Source organism: Delphinapterus leucas, chromosome 4 (assembly GCF_059928025.1).
Source record: "Delphinapterus leucas isolate spDelLeu-1000000601 "Yukka" chromosome 4, BTC_Dleu_Yukka2, whole genome shotgun sequence".
Classification (NCBI taxonomy): Eukaryota; Metazoa; Chordata; class Mammalia; order Artiodactyla; family Monodontidae; genus Delphinapterus; species Delphinapterus leucas.
In genome coordinates, this window is record NC_143132.1 from 115,554,680 (window position 1) to 115,569,346 (window position 14,667).

Sequence of the window (14,667 nt, forward strand, 5' to 3'; positions counted from 1 at the left end):
CCCTAATCCGCTGTCGTACCTTAACCTGTACCCTAAACCGTACACATTCCATTGCCCTAAACCTAACCATTAACCTTAGCGTTGCCCTAACCCAAACCCAATCCAAAACCATATTCTAACACTATTGCGTACCCTAAAATGTAACCTAAACTTAACCCGTTGTCGTACCCTGATCTGTATCTTAAACCGTACCCTAACCCTAAACCTAACACTTACCCTAACCCTTATCCTTCCCCATACCCTAATCCTAACCCATACACTAACACTAACCCGTTCCCTAACACGTACCGTAACAGTAACCCATTGTCGTACACTAAGCTGTAGGCTAAACCGTACCCGATCCCTAACCCTAACCCAAACCCTAACCTTAATCGTTACCATAAACCTTACACTAACCTGTACCCCAATCCTAAACCATACACTAACACTATTCTGCACCCTATCAAGTACTGTAACCCTAACCTGTTGTCGTACCCTAACCTGTACCGTCAACATTACCCATTCCATAACCGTAAGCATATCCCTAACCCTTACTCTAACCATTATCCTTTTCCAAACGCATACACTAACACTAACCTGTACCCTAAAATGAACCCTAACCCTACCCCGTTGTTGTACCCTAATGTTTACCCTAATTCATACCAGTTCCCAAACTCTAACCCTACCCTTAAACCTTACCCTAACCCTTACCCTAACCCGTACCCTAATGCGAACCTATACACTAACCCATACCCTAAAACATACCCCAAACCTAACCCGTTGTCATACCCTTACCTGTATCCTAAACCGTACCCATTCCCTAAACATAACCTTAACCCTAACCCTTACCCAAAACTTTACCCTAACCCATACCGTAATCCTAAACTGTACATTAACTCTAACCCGTACCCTAACATGTACCCTAACCCTATCCAGTTGTCATATCCTAAGCTGTACCCTAAATAGTACCCGTTCCCTAACACTAACCCTAAACCTAACCCTTACCCTAACACTTACCCTAACCTCAACCCTTTCAATAACACTTACCAGTACCCTAACACGTACCCTAACCCTAATCCATTGTCATACCCTCACCTGTACCCTAAACCATACCCATTCCCTAACTGTAACCCTAACCCTAAACCTAACCCTAACCCTTACCCTAACCCTTACTCTAACCTGTACCCTCATCCTATCCCATACACTAACACTAACCCATACCCAAACACGTACCCTAAACCTAACCCGTTGTCGTACCCTAACCTGCACCCTAAACCATATCCATTCCCTAACCTAACCCTTACCCTATCCCATACCCTAATCTTAACCCATACATTAACACTAACCGATAACCTAACACATACTGTGATGCTAACCCGTTATCGTACCCTAACCTGTACCCTAAACCGTACCCGTTTCCTTACCCTAAACCTTACCCATACCCTAACCCTAACTCTAACTCATTGTTGTACCCTAACCTGTACCCTAAACCGTGCCTGTTACCTAACCCTAAACCTAAGCCTAACACTTACCCTAACCCTTTCCCTAACCCATACACTAACACTAACCTGTACCCTAACATGTACCCTAAAGCTAACCCGTTGTCATACCCTAACCTGTACCCTAAACTGTACCCGTTTCCTAACCCTAACCCTTACTCTAAGCCCTTCCCTAACCCGTACTCTAATCCTAAGCCATACACTAACACTAACTCATACCACATCACATACCCTAAACCTAACCCATTGTCATACAATAACCTGTACCCTATACTGTACCCGTTCCCTAACCCTAACCCTTACTCTAACCCTAAAAAAGAAAGGTGTGGAAAAATGCTGAATATTAAGAATTGTTAAACACATGCAAATCCAAATTACGCAACCTATCAGCTCACAGCATTCAGAATGTCCATGAGCAAACATTCTGTAAACAATAAATGCTGAAGCGGTTGTGGAAAAATGCATACTCTCAGTGTTAATTGGGTCGTGGTAAGAGCCACTAATGAAATCACAATGCACATGCTTTGAAAATGTAAACACTGAGCTACCAGTTAATGAATCATACCCACTGTTGGGCCTATCACCTGAGAAAATGAGAATCATAAGTCAAAGGATGACAATACTGCACTCCAGCAATATTTACCATAGGCAACACTTGGAAGCAACGAAAATGTCCATCAACAGAGGAATTCACAAAGAAAAAGTGGTCCATGTACAGAATGGAATATTACTCCACTAAAAATGTATAAATTAAATTTAAGAAACAAACATAAGTAAGGAGACGTAAGCTTTCAGGGGTATACCAGGGCACATTCCACTCTAATTTATAACTGAGGAACACCACTGGCAGGAAGGTCTGTTTCCCTAGGTACCAGAGTGGGGAACGTGGAAATGCTGCCATCCTCTGGCCGATACCTGCAACAGCAGCTTTGAAATCTGGTTTAATGGGCACTTCATATGCACAAGTACTGCAGGACTGCAAATGAAACCTGCCCTTAAAATGTCTTGATGCATGTAAAGCCCAAAATATTTCAAAATGTGGCACATATTTGAAAAAAACCATTTGAAGAAATAAGCTGTAATAACAGTTTGAAAAATAAAAGGACATGCCTGAAAGCTCAATTTCAATGGATTATAAGACACATGTAAATCCAACCACACAGAGGTATCAGCTCACACCATTCGGAATAACCATCAGGAAAGAAACTACAAATGATCAATGCTGAAGGGGTTGTGGAGAAATGCATACCCTTAATTTGAAGTCGGACGTAACCTGATAAGAGGCATTAATGGGAACAGAATGGAGGTGCCTTTAAAAGGTCAACATTGATCCACCATACAATCCAGCAGGCCCACTCCTGGACCTATAACCTAAGAAGACAGAATTGGAATGATGCAGGAAGGCAAATCTGCACTGCAGCAGTATTACAATAGCCAAGACATGGAAGAAACCAAAAGTCCATCAACAGATGGGTGGACAAAGAAGAACTGCTACATGTAGAGATGGAATATTAGCTCAGGAAAAAATGAAACAATGCCATTTGCAGCACCATAGATGAGTCTAGAGGTAATCATTCAACTTGTAGTAAGTGAGAAAGCGAAAGACACCTAACATATATCACTTATAGGTGTTACCTAAAAATTGATAACAAGAAGATATTTCCACAAAGACAATCACAGATTCATTAAACAAACTTATGGTTCCCCAAATCGAAAGGTGTGAGGATTGGATACATTACGATATTGAGGTTAACAGAGATATACAAACACATGTGAAATATATAATCACCAAAGACCTACGGAATACCAAGAGAGCACTACTCAACATTGTGTCATAACCTACCTGGGAAAAGAATCTGAAGAAGAATAGATATACATATATGTGTGAAAAAACCACATCTTGCACACCTAGAACACACAAAACATTGTTATCAAATTTGCTGTGATAAAAAATAAAAATTAAATTTAAAATATGAACAAGAAACAATGAGACATAAACTTAAATGATTTTTTCCTGGCACGTTCCATTCTAATTTTCAACCTTAAACAGGACTTCCATTAAGGCTCTGTTGCCCTGGTAACCAGATTTGGTAAAGGAGAAATGCTGCCGCCTTGTGGCTGTTTCACACAACAGCAACTTAAAACCAAGCGCTAATGGTCACTTAATAGTCAAAATATGTGCAGGACTGTAAAGGACACTGGGCCTCAAAAAATTCCTGGGGTCGTAAATCGGCCAGAAAATTCAAAAGACGTCAACACTTCAAAAAGACAGTGTCAAGAGGCATATTTTGCACACATATTGTCTTTTCTTTGTTTTTCTTTTTGTTTAAAAATATTGCATGGAATAATGCTCAATATCAGGAACTAATAAGGCCATGCAAATCCAATCTACAAAAACGTTCACCTTACCACCGTCAGAATGATCATCAGCAAAACAGTCTACAAAACGTGAATGCTGAAAGGGTTTTAGAGAACTGTGTACCCTCTAGCTGCTGCTGGGACATAAACTGGTAACAGCCAGTAGTGAGAAGAGAATGGCGTTGCGTTTAAGGTTAAAAATTGAGCTCATCACTCTGTAATAACCTACACGGGAAAGGAACCAAAAATGAATAGATAGATACATAGATATAATGAACCAGATTCTGTACACCTAGAACAACCACATTTTTATCAAATTTGCTCTGATAATAAAAATTAAATTTAATAAACAAACAAGAGGTAACGAGATATAAGCTCTTGGGGCTGTGCCCTGGCACATTCCACTCTAATTTGCAGCCTACTAACACGATTTCCAGGAAGGCTCTGTTGCCCAAAAACCCAGGGTTGGAAATGTAGAAATGCTGCCGCCTTGTTGCCATTTCCTACAAGAGCGGCTTTAAATCCACAGCTAATGGTCACTTCACATTCACAAGGACTCAGGTCTGTAAAGGACACCTGCCCTCAAAAAGTGTCCTGAGGTGAGGGATGGCCAAAAAAATTCAAAAAAGGCAAAATTTTCAAGAAGGTAGTATGAAGCGGTAAGTTTGACTTACTCTCTTGTTAAAAAGAGGAAAATGGATAGAAGCTCAACCTCAGGAATTATTAGACTCATGCAAATGTAATCTACAAAATGGTTTCAACTCACACCAGTTGACTGACCATCAGCAAAAAGTCTACAAAGAATAAATGCTGATGTGGTTTCAGAGAACTGTGTACACTCTAGCTGCTGGGGGGATGTAAACTGGTAACAGTCAGTAGTGAGAACATAATGGAGGTGCGTTTAAGGGTAAAAACTGAGCTACCATGTGATCTGGAAGTTCCTTTGATGCGCCTATCACCTGAGCAGACCAGAATGAAAAAGACACAGGCTGGCAAACCTGCACTGCAGGAACATTTAACATAACCAAGACTTGGAAGAAACAAAAATGTCCATGAACAGAAAAATGCACAAAGATGAAATGGTTCATGTACACAATGGAATATTAGCCACAGAAAACAATGAAACAGTGCTGTTTGCACCACCATATAAAGACCTAGAGATAATCACCCAACTTGAAGTAAGAAAGAAATTGAAAGACAGATATCCTATAACATCACTTCTAGGTGTTACCTATAAATTGATACCCATGAACTTATTTCCAAGAGAAGGAAAAGTATGGACTAAGAAAATAAAATTACGTTTAAACAATTGGAAAGGTGTAAGGAATGAATGAATTATGATATGGGGGTTAACAGATACGTAGTAACACATATGAAATATATAATCACAAAATACGTATGGAATACCAAGAGAGGTCTACTCAACACTCTGTAATAACCTACACGGGAAAAGATCCAAAGATGAATAGACACATTGATATGATGAACCAGATTCTGTACACCTAGGAGAAACATTTTTATCAAATTTGCTCTGATACCTAATAAAAATTAAATTAAAAAAACAAACAACATGTAAGGAGATATAAGCTCTTGGGGGTTTGCGCTGGCACATTCCACTGTAATTTGAAGCCTACTAACACGATTTCCAGGAAGGCTCTGTTGTGCAAAAACCCAGAGTTGGAAATGTAGAAATGCTGCCGCCTTGTGGCCGTTTCCCGCAAGAGCGGCTTTAAACCCACAGCTAATGGTCACTTAACATTCACAAGGACTCAGGACGGTAAAGGACACCTGCCCTCAAAAAATGTCCTGAGGGAGGGAATGGCCAACAAAATTCAAAACAGGCAAATTTTTCAAGAAGATAGTATGAAGACGTAAGTTTTACTCACTGTCTTTTAAAAAAAAGGAAAATGGATAAAAGCTCAACCTCACGAATTATTACACTCATGCAAATCTAATCTGCAAAAAGGTTTCAACTCACACAGGTCGACTTACCATCAACAAAAAGTCTACAAATAATAAATGCTGAAGTGATTTTTGAGAACTGTGTACCCTCTAGCTGCTGGTGAGATATAAAGTGGTAACAGCCAATAATGAGAACAGAAAGCAACTGCGTTTAAAAGTAAAAATTGAGCTACCATTCGATGCAGCAGGCCCACCACTGGGCCTCTCACCTGAGAAGACCAGAATCCAGAAAACAGAGGCTGCAAAAGCTGCACTGCAGCCTTATTCACAATAGCCAAGACATGGAAGCAACCTAAATGTCCATCAACAGATGAAAGGATAAAGAAGTGGTCCATGTACACAATGGAATATTAGCCATGGAAAACAATGAAACACTGCTCTTTGAGGTACCATAGATGAGCCTAGAGATAATCACAGAATATGAGGTATGTTGGAAAGCAAAAGACATATATCCTATGATATCACTTATAGGTGTTACCTAACAACTGACAAAAATGGACATATTTCCACAGAGAAAGACACACACAGACTTAAAAAACAAACTATGCATATCTAAAAGGAAGGGTGGTGGCAATGGATAAATTAATATTAGATTGACCATACCTATACAAATACAGATTAAGTACATATATCAAAAAGCCCGAGCACAAAGCAAGGGAGGTGTACAGAACACTCTGTAATCCTTTACATGGAAAAAGGATCTGTACATGAATAGATATATATGATGTATGAATGAACCAGATTGTGTACACCTAGGACAAACTGTATTCTAATCATTACCCCAATTAAAACAATTATAACAATGAACAAGAAGTAATGAGACATAAACTTCAGGGGCTTTTTCCTGGCACATTCCATTCTAATTTACAACCTAGTAACAGGACTTCCAGAAAGGCTCTGCTGTCCTAGTAACCAGATTTGGGAATGGAGAAATGCTGCCGCCTTGTGGCCGTTTCCCACAACAGCAGCGTTAAACCCAGTGCTAATGGTCACTAAATATTCACACTTGTTGCAGGCCTGTAAATGACACCTGCCGTCAAAAAAAATCCTGGGGTCGAAAATCCACCACAAAATTCAAAAGAGGGCAACCTTCCAACAAGACAATTTCAAGAGGTTAATTGTACTCACACTTTCTATTTCTAAATAAAAGAGAAAGGTGTGGAAAAATGATGAATATTAATAATTATTAAAGACATGCAAATCCAAATTACAAAAACCTATCAGCTCACACCAGTCAGAATGGCCATGAGCAAACATTCTGCAAACAATAAATGCTGAAGGCGTTGTGGAAAAATGCATACCCTCGGTGTTAAATGGGACGTGGTAAGAGCCACGAATAAAAACACAATGCACGCACTTCGAAAAGGTAAACATTGAGCTACCAGTCAATGAATCATACCCCTGTTGGGCCTATCACCTGAGAAAATGAGAATCCAAAGTTACAACAGGCTGGAGCTTCCATGGTGGCACAGTGGTTGAGAGTCTGCCTGCCAATGCAGGGGACATGGGTCTGTGCCCCAGTCCAGGAGGATCCCACGTGCTGCAGAGTGGCTGGGCCCGTGAGCCATGGCCACTGAGCCTGCGTGTCTGGAGCCTGTGCTCCACAATGGGAGAGGCCACAACAGTGAGAGGCCCACGTACCACTAAAAAAAAAAAAAAAGTCACAGGCTGGCAATACTGCACTCCAGCAATATTTACCATAGGCAACACTTGGAAGCAATGAAAATGTCCATCAACACAGTAATGCACAAAGAAGAAGTGGTCCATGTACAGAATGGAATATTACTCCACTAAAAAATATAAATTAAATTTAAAAAACAAACATAAGTAAGGAGACGTAAGCTTTTGGGGGTATATCAGGGCACATTCCACTCTAATTTATAACTGAGGAACACCACTGGCAGGAAGGTCTGTTTCCCTAGGTACCAGAGTGGGGAACATAGCAATGCTACCGTCCTCTGGCCGATACCTGCAACAGCAGCTTTGAAATCTGTGCTAATGGGCACTTCATATGCACAAGTACTGCAGGACTGCAAATGAAACCTGCCCTTAAAATGTCTTGATGCAGGTAAAGGCCAAAAATTTTCAAAATGTGGCACATACTTCAAGAAAACAATTTGAAGAAGTCACCTTTAATAACAGTTTGAAAAATAAAAGGACATGCCTGAAAGCTCAATATCAAGGGAGTATGAGACACATGCAAATCCAACCACAAAGAGGTATCAGCTCACAACATTCAGAATAACCATCAGCAAAAAAACTACAAACGATCAATGCTGAAGAGGTTTTGGAGAAATGCATACCCTCAATTTGAAGTGGGACGTAACCTGCTAAGAGCCACTAATGGGAACAGAATGGAGGTGCCTTTAAAAGGTAAACTTGAGCTACTATATGATCCAGCAGGCCCACTTCTTGGGCTATATCCTATGAAGACAGAATTGGAAAGACACAGGCAGGCAAATCTGCATTGCAGCAGTATTACAACAGCCAAGATAGGGAAACAACCAAAACGTCCATCAAGAGATGAATGGACAAAGAAGAACTGGTACATGTAGAGATGGAATATTAGCCAAGGGAAAAAAATGAAACAATGACATTTGCAGGACCATAGAGGAATCTAGAGGTAATCATGCAACTGGTAGTAAGTAAGAAAGTGAAAGACACATATTCTATCATATCACTTACGGGTGTTACCTAAAAATTGATACCAGTGAAGGTATTTCCAGAGAGAAAGACAATCACAGATTCATTAAACCAACTTAAGGCTCACCAAATAGAAAGATGTCAGGATTGGATACACTACAATATTGGGGTTAACAGAGATATAAAAACACATGTGAAATATATAATCACCAAAAACCTACGGCATACCAAGAGAAGACTACTCAACATTGTGTCATAACCTACATGGGAAAAGGATCTGAAGAATAGATATATGTATATGTGTAAAAGAACCACATCTTGCACACCTAGAACAAACAAAACACTGTAATCTAATTTGCTGTGATAAAGATTAAAAATTAAATTAAAAAAACGAACAAGAATTTATGAGACATAATCGTAAGGGGCTTTTCCTGGCACATTCCTTTCTAATTTACAACCTGCAACACAAATTCCATTATGGCTCTATTGCCCTAGTAAGCAGATTCAGTAAAGAGAAGTGCTGCCGCCTTCTGTTTGTTTCACACAACAGTGCTAATTGTCACTTAATATTCAAAATAATTGCAGGCCTGTAAATGACACCTGTCATCAAAAAATATCCTGGGGTCGTAAATCGACGAGAAAATTCAAAAGACATCAACATTTCAAGAAGACAGTTTCAAAAGGCACATTTTTTCTTTGTTTTTCTTTAAAATAAAAGGGAATTGAAAAATGCACAACATCAGCAATTAATAAAGCCATGCAAATCCAATTACAGAAATGTTCACCTCACAGCCATCAGAATGTTCTTCAGCAAAAAGTCTACAAAGAATAAATACTGAAGGGGTTTCAGAGAACTGTGTACCCTCTAGCTGCTGGGGGGATGTAAACTGGTAACAGCCAGTAGTGAGAACATAATGGAGGTACGTTTAAGGGTAAAAATTGGGCTACCATGTGATCCGGTAGGTCCTTTGATGCACCTACCACATGAGCAGAGCAGAATGGAACAGACACAGGCTGGCAATCCTGCACTGCAGGAACATTTAACATAGCCAAAATTTGGAAGAAACCAAAATGTCCATCAACAGAAAAATGCACAAAGAGGAAGTGGTCCATGTAAACAATGGAATATTAGCCATGGAAAACAATGGAACAGTGCCGTTTGCACCACTGTATGAGGACCTAGAGATAATCACTCCAATTGAAGAAAGAAAGTGAAAGACAGATATCCTATGACATCACTTATAGGTGTTACCTAAAAATTGATACTCATGAACTTATTTCCAAGAGAAGGAAGAGAATGGATTAAGAAAACAAAGTTATGTTTAACCAAATGGAAAAGTATAAGGAATGTATAAATTAGGATATGGGGGTTAACATACATGTACTAATACATATGAAATATATAATCACAAAATACCTATGGAATACCAAGAGAGGTCTACGCAACACTCTGTAATAACCTACACGCTAAAGGATCCAAAGATAGACAGATACATTGATATAGTGAACCAGATTCTGTACACATAGGAGAAACAAAATATTTTTATCAAATTTGCTCTGATAATTAAAAATTAAATTTAAAAAACAAACAAGAGGTAACGAGATATAAGCTCTTGGGGATGTGCCCTGGCACATTCCAATCTAATGTACAGCCTAATAACAGGATTTCCAGGAAGGCTCTGCTGCCCAAAAACCCAGAGTTGGAAATGTAGAAATTCTGCCGCCTCGTGGCCGTTTCCCGCAAGAGCGGCTTTAAGCCCACAGCTAATGGTCTCATAACATTCACAAGGACTCAGAGCTGTAATGGACACCTGCCCTAAACAATTGTGCTGAGGTAGGGAATGGACAATAAAATTCAAAACTGGCAAATTTTCCAAGAAGATAGTATGAAGAGGTAAGTTTGACTCACTCTCTTTAAAAAAAAAAGGAAAATGGATAAAAGCTCAACCTCAGGACTCATGCAAATCTAATCTACAAAAAGGTTTCAACTCACACCAGTCGACTGACCATCAGCAAAAAGTCTACAAACAATAATTTCTGAAGGGGTTTTAGAGAACTGTGTACCCTCTAGCTGCTGGTGAGATGTAAAGTGGTAAGAGCCAATAATGAGAACAGAAAGGAGCTGCGATTAAAAGTAAAAACTGAGGTACCATTCAATCCAGCAGTCACACCACTGGACCTCTCACCTGAGAAGACCAGAATCGAGAAGACCCAGGCTGCAAAAGCTGCACTGCAGCCTTATTCACAATAGCCAAGACATGGAAGGAACCAAAATGTCCATCAACAGATGAATGGATAAAGAAGAAGTGGTCCACGTACACAATAGAATATTAGTCATGTAAAACAACGAAACACTGTTATTTGAGGCACCATAGATGAGCTTGGAGATAATCACAGAATATGAGGTAAGTCAGAAAGCAAAAGACCTATATCCTATGATATCACTTATAGGCGTTATCTAATAACTAACACAAATGAACATATTTCCACAGAGAAAGACACTCACAGACTTAGAAAACAAACTATTGCCTAAAAGGAAAGGTGGGGGGAATGGAAAATTAAGATTAGGGTTACCATACGTATACAAATACATATTAAATACATATATCAAAAAGACCGACCATATAGCAAGGGAGGTCTACGGAACCGAGATCACCATATTTTACATGGGAAGAGGATCTGAACATGAATAGACATATATATTGTACAAATGAACCAGACTGTGAATATCTGGACAAACAATATCTAATCATTACCCCGATTAAATAAATTTTAAAAACCAAGAAATAATGAGACATAAACTTATGGGTGTTCCTCCTCGCACATTCCATTCTATCTTACAAATTAGGAACACGACTTCCAGAAAGGCTCTGCTGCCCTAGTAACCAGATTTGGGAATGGAGAAATGCTGCCTCATTGTCGCCGTTTCCCACAACAGCAGCTTTAAACCCAGTGCTAAAGGTCACTAAATATTCACCAAACTTGCAGTTCTGTAATGACACCTGCCCTCCAAAAAAACCCTGGGGTCGAATATCGCCCAAAAATTCAAAAGAGAGCAACCTTCCAAGAAGACAATTTCAAGTGATATATTGTACTCACACTTTTTTTTAACAGAAAAGAAAAAGGCGTGGAACAATGATGAATTTTAGAAATTTTTAAAGACATGCAAACCCAAATTACGAAAACCTATCAGGTCACAGCAGTTAGAATGGCCATTAGCAAAAATGCTGTAAACAATAAATGGTGAAAGGATTGTGAAGAAATTCATACCCTCTGTTCTAAGGGGGACGTGGTAAGAGCCACTAATGAAAACAAAATGGAGGTGCTTTGAAAAGGTAAACATTGAGCTACTAGTCAATCAGTCACACCCACTGCTGGGCCTATCACCTGAGAAAATGAGAATCAAAAAGTCACAGGCTGGCAATCTTGCACTCCAGCAATATTTAATATAGCTAACACTTGGAAGCAATGAAAATGTCCATCAACAGAGGAGCTCACCAAGAAGTGGTCCATATACACAATGGAATATTACTCCAGTAAAAGTGTAAATTAAATTTAAAAAACAAACATAAGTAAGGAGACATAAGCTTTTGGGGGTTTATCTGGGCACATTCCACTCTAATTTATAACCAAGGAAGACCACTGGCTGGAAGGTCTGTTTCACTAGTACCAGCGTGGGGAACGAAGAAAGGCTGCTGCTATCTGGCCATTACCTGCAAAAGCAGCTTTAAAGCCTGTGCTAATGGTCACTTCATGTGAACAAGTATTGCAGGGCTGTAAATGAAACCTGCCCTCAAAATGTCTTGAGGGAGGTAATGGCCAATAAATTTCAAAATGTGACACATACTTTAAGAAAACACTTTGAAGAACTAAGCTGTAATCACAGTTTGAAAAATAAAAAGGACATGTATTAAAGCTCAATTTCAACCGATTATGAGTCACATACAAATTCAACCACAAAGAGGTAGCTCACACCAGTCAGAATATCCATCAGCAAGAAAATTACAAACAATAAATGCTGAAGCTATTGTGGAGAAATGCATACCCTCAAGTTTAAGTGGGATGTAACCTGGAAACAGCCACTAATGAGAAAGAATCGTGGCGCATTTAAAAGGTAAACCCTAAGATACCATATGATACAGGAGGCCCACTCCTGGGCCTATAACATGAGTAGACATAATTGGAAAGACACCAGCAGGCAAATGTGCGTCGCAGCAATATTACAATAGCCAAGACATGGAGGCAACCAAAAAGTCCATCAAGAGGTGAGTGGACAAAGAAGAACTGATACATGTACAGATGGACTATTAGCCAAGGAAAAAAATGAAACAATGCCATTTGCAGCACCGTAGATGATTCCAGAGGTAATCAGGCAAATTGTATTAAGTCAGACAGCAAAAGACACATATCCTATAATATCACTTATAGGTGTTAGCTAAAAATTGATACCAATGAAGATATTTCCACAGAGAAAGGCAATCACACATTCATTAAACAAAGTTATGGTTCACCAAATGGAAAGGTGTGAGGATTGGATACATTAGGATATTGGGGTTAACATAGATATAGAAACACATGTGAAATATATAATCACCAAAGACCTACGGAATACCAAGAGAAGACTACTCAACATTGTGTCATAACCTACATGAGAAAACGATCTAAAGAAGTATAGATACATGCATATGTGTAAAAGAACCACATCTTGCACACCTAGAACAAACAAAACATTGTAATCAAATTTGCTGTGATAAAAAATAAAAATTAAATTAAAAGAAGAACAAGAAGTAACAAGACATAAATTTAAGGGGCTTTTTACTGGCACATTGCATCCTAACTTACAACCAGAACACAACTTCCATTAAAGCTCTGTCATCACTAATATAGCACCTTTATAAGCAATGTTGAAGGTAGCTTAAAAGAAGTCTCACTAATTATTGATAGTAACAGGCAAACAAACAAAAGTAAAAATCTCAGTGCAAAAAGTATACATAGAGTAAGGGTAGTAGATCAAACACTTATTAAACTTCTGTAAAGAATAAAAGACAACAGTAGTACGTTTTTTTTAAAAAAAAAGAGAGGGTCTAAATAAATCAGAAATGAAAGAGATGATGTTACAACATACACCACAGAAATACAAAGTATCCTAAGATACACACAGGGTAACTAAGGGCTCAGACTGGACAGAGCCCAGTCTCCATTCCCCTGTAGATGACTTACAGGAGCCTCAGGAACTGAGGAGGGGGTCCCTGAGGAGAGGCACAAAATACAAGATGTTAGGCATTAACATGACTGCATTCATCTTAAACGTGCCTGAACTACATTCACACGAGATAATTTTGTCCTGTATGTACATCAGCACCTCTAGTCAGAACTGCAGATCTTTGGCTTCGCCACCTCTACTGACAGCATTAGCTTCACCTGCTGTGGACCGTCTCCTATAGGATTTCTAGAACCACAAAGCATCGAAGCTTCACAGGACCCAGAGACTGTGCGACTCCACTCCGAGTCTCAGAGTCTCAACTGCACTCAGAGACTCAGAGTCTCAACAGAGACTCCACTCTAGGAGGGCACACACAAAGCAGTTTGCACATCAGGACCCAGGGGAAGGAGCAGTCACCCCGTAGGCAAATGACCATACCTACCTGCTAGTTTTAGGGGGTCTCCTGAAAAGGCGGGGAGTGGCTGTGGCTCACCATGGGGACAATGACACTGGCAGCAGAAGTTCTGGGAAATACTCCTTGGTGTGAGCCCTCCCAGAGTCCACCATTAGCACCACCAAGAGCAAGGTAGGCTCCAGTGCTGGGTCGCCTCAGGCCAAACGACCAACAGGGAGGGAACCCAGCCCCATGCATCAGTAGACAAGCGGATTAAACTTTTTATTAAACTTTTATTTAATCCACAGACAAGCAGAATAAAGCTCTGCCCACCAGAGCAACACCCAGCTCTACCCACCACCAGTCCCTCCGATAAGGAAGTTTGCACAAGCCTCTAAGATAGACTCAATCACCGGAGAGCAGACAGCAGAAGCAAGAAGAACTACAGCAGCCTGTGGAAGGAAAACCACATTCACAGAAAGATAGAGAAAATGCAAAGGCAGAGGATTTTATACCAGATCAAGGAACAAGATAAATCCTCAGAAACACAACGAAATGAGGTAGGGATAGGCAACCTTCCAGAAAAAGACTTCAGAATAATGATAGTGAAGATGATCCAAGACCTTGGA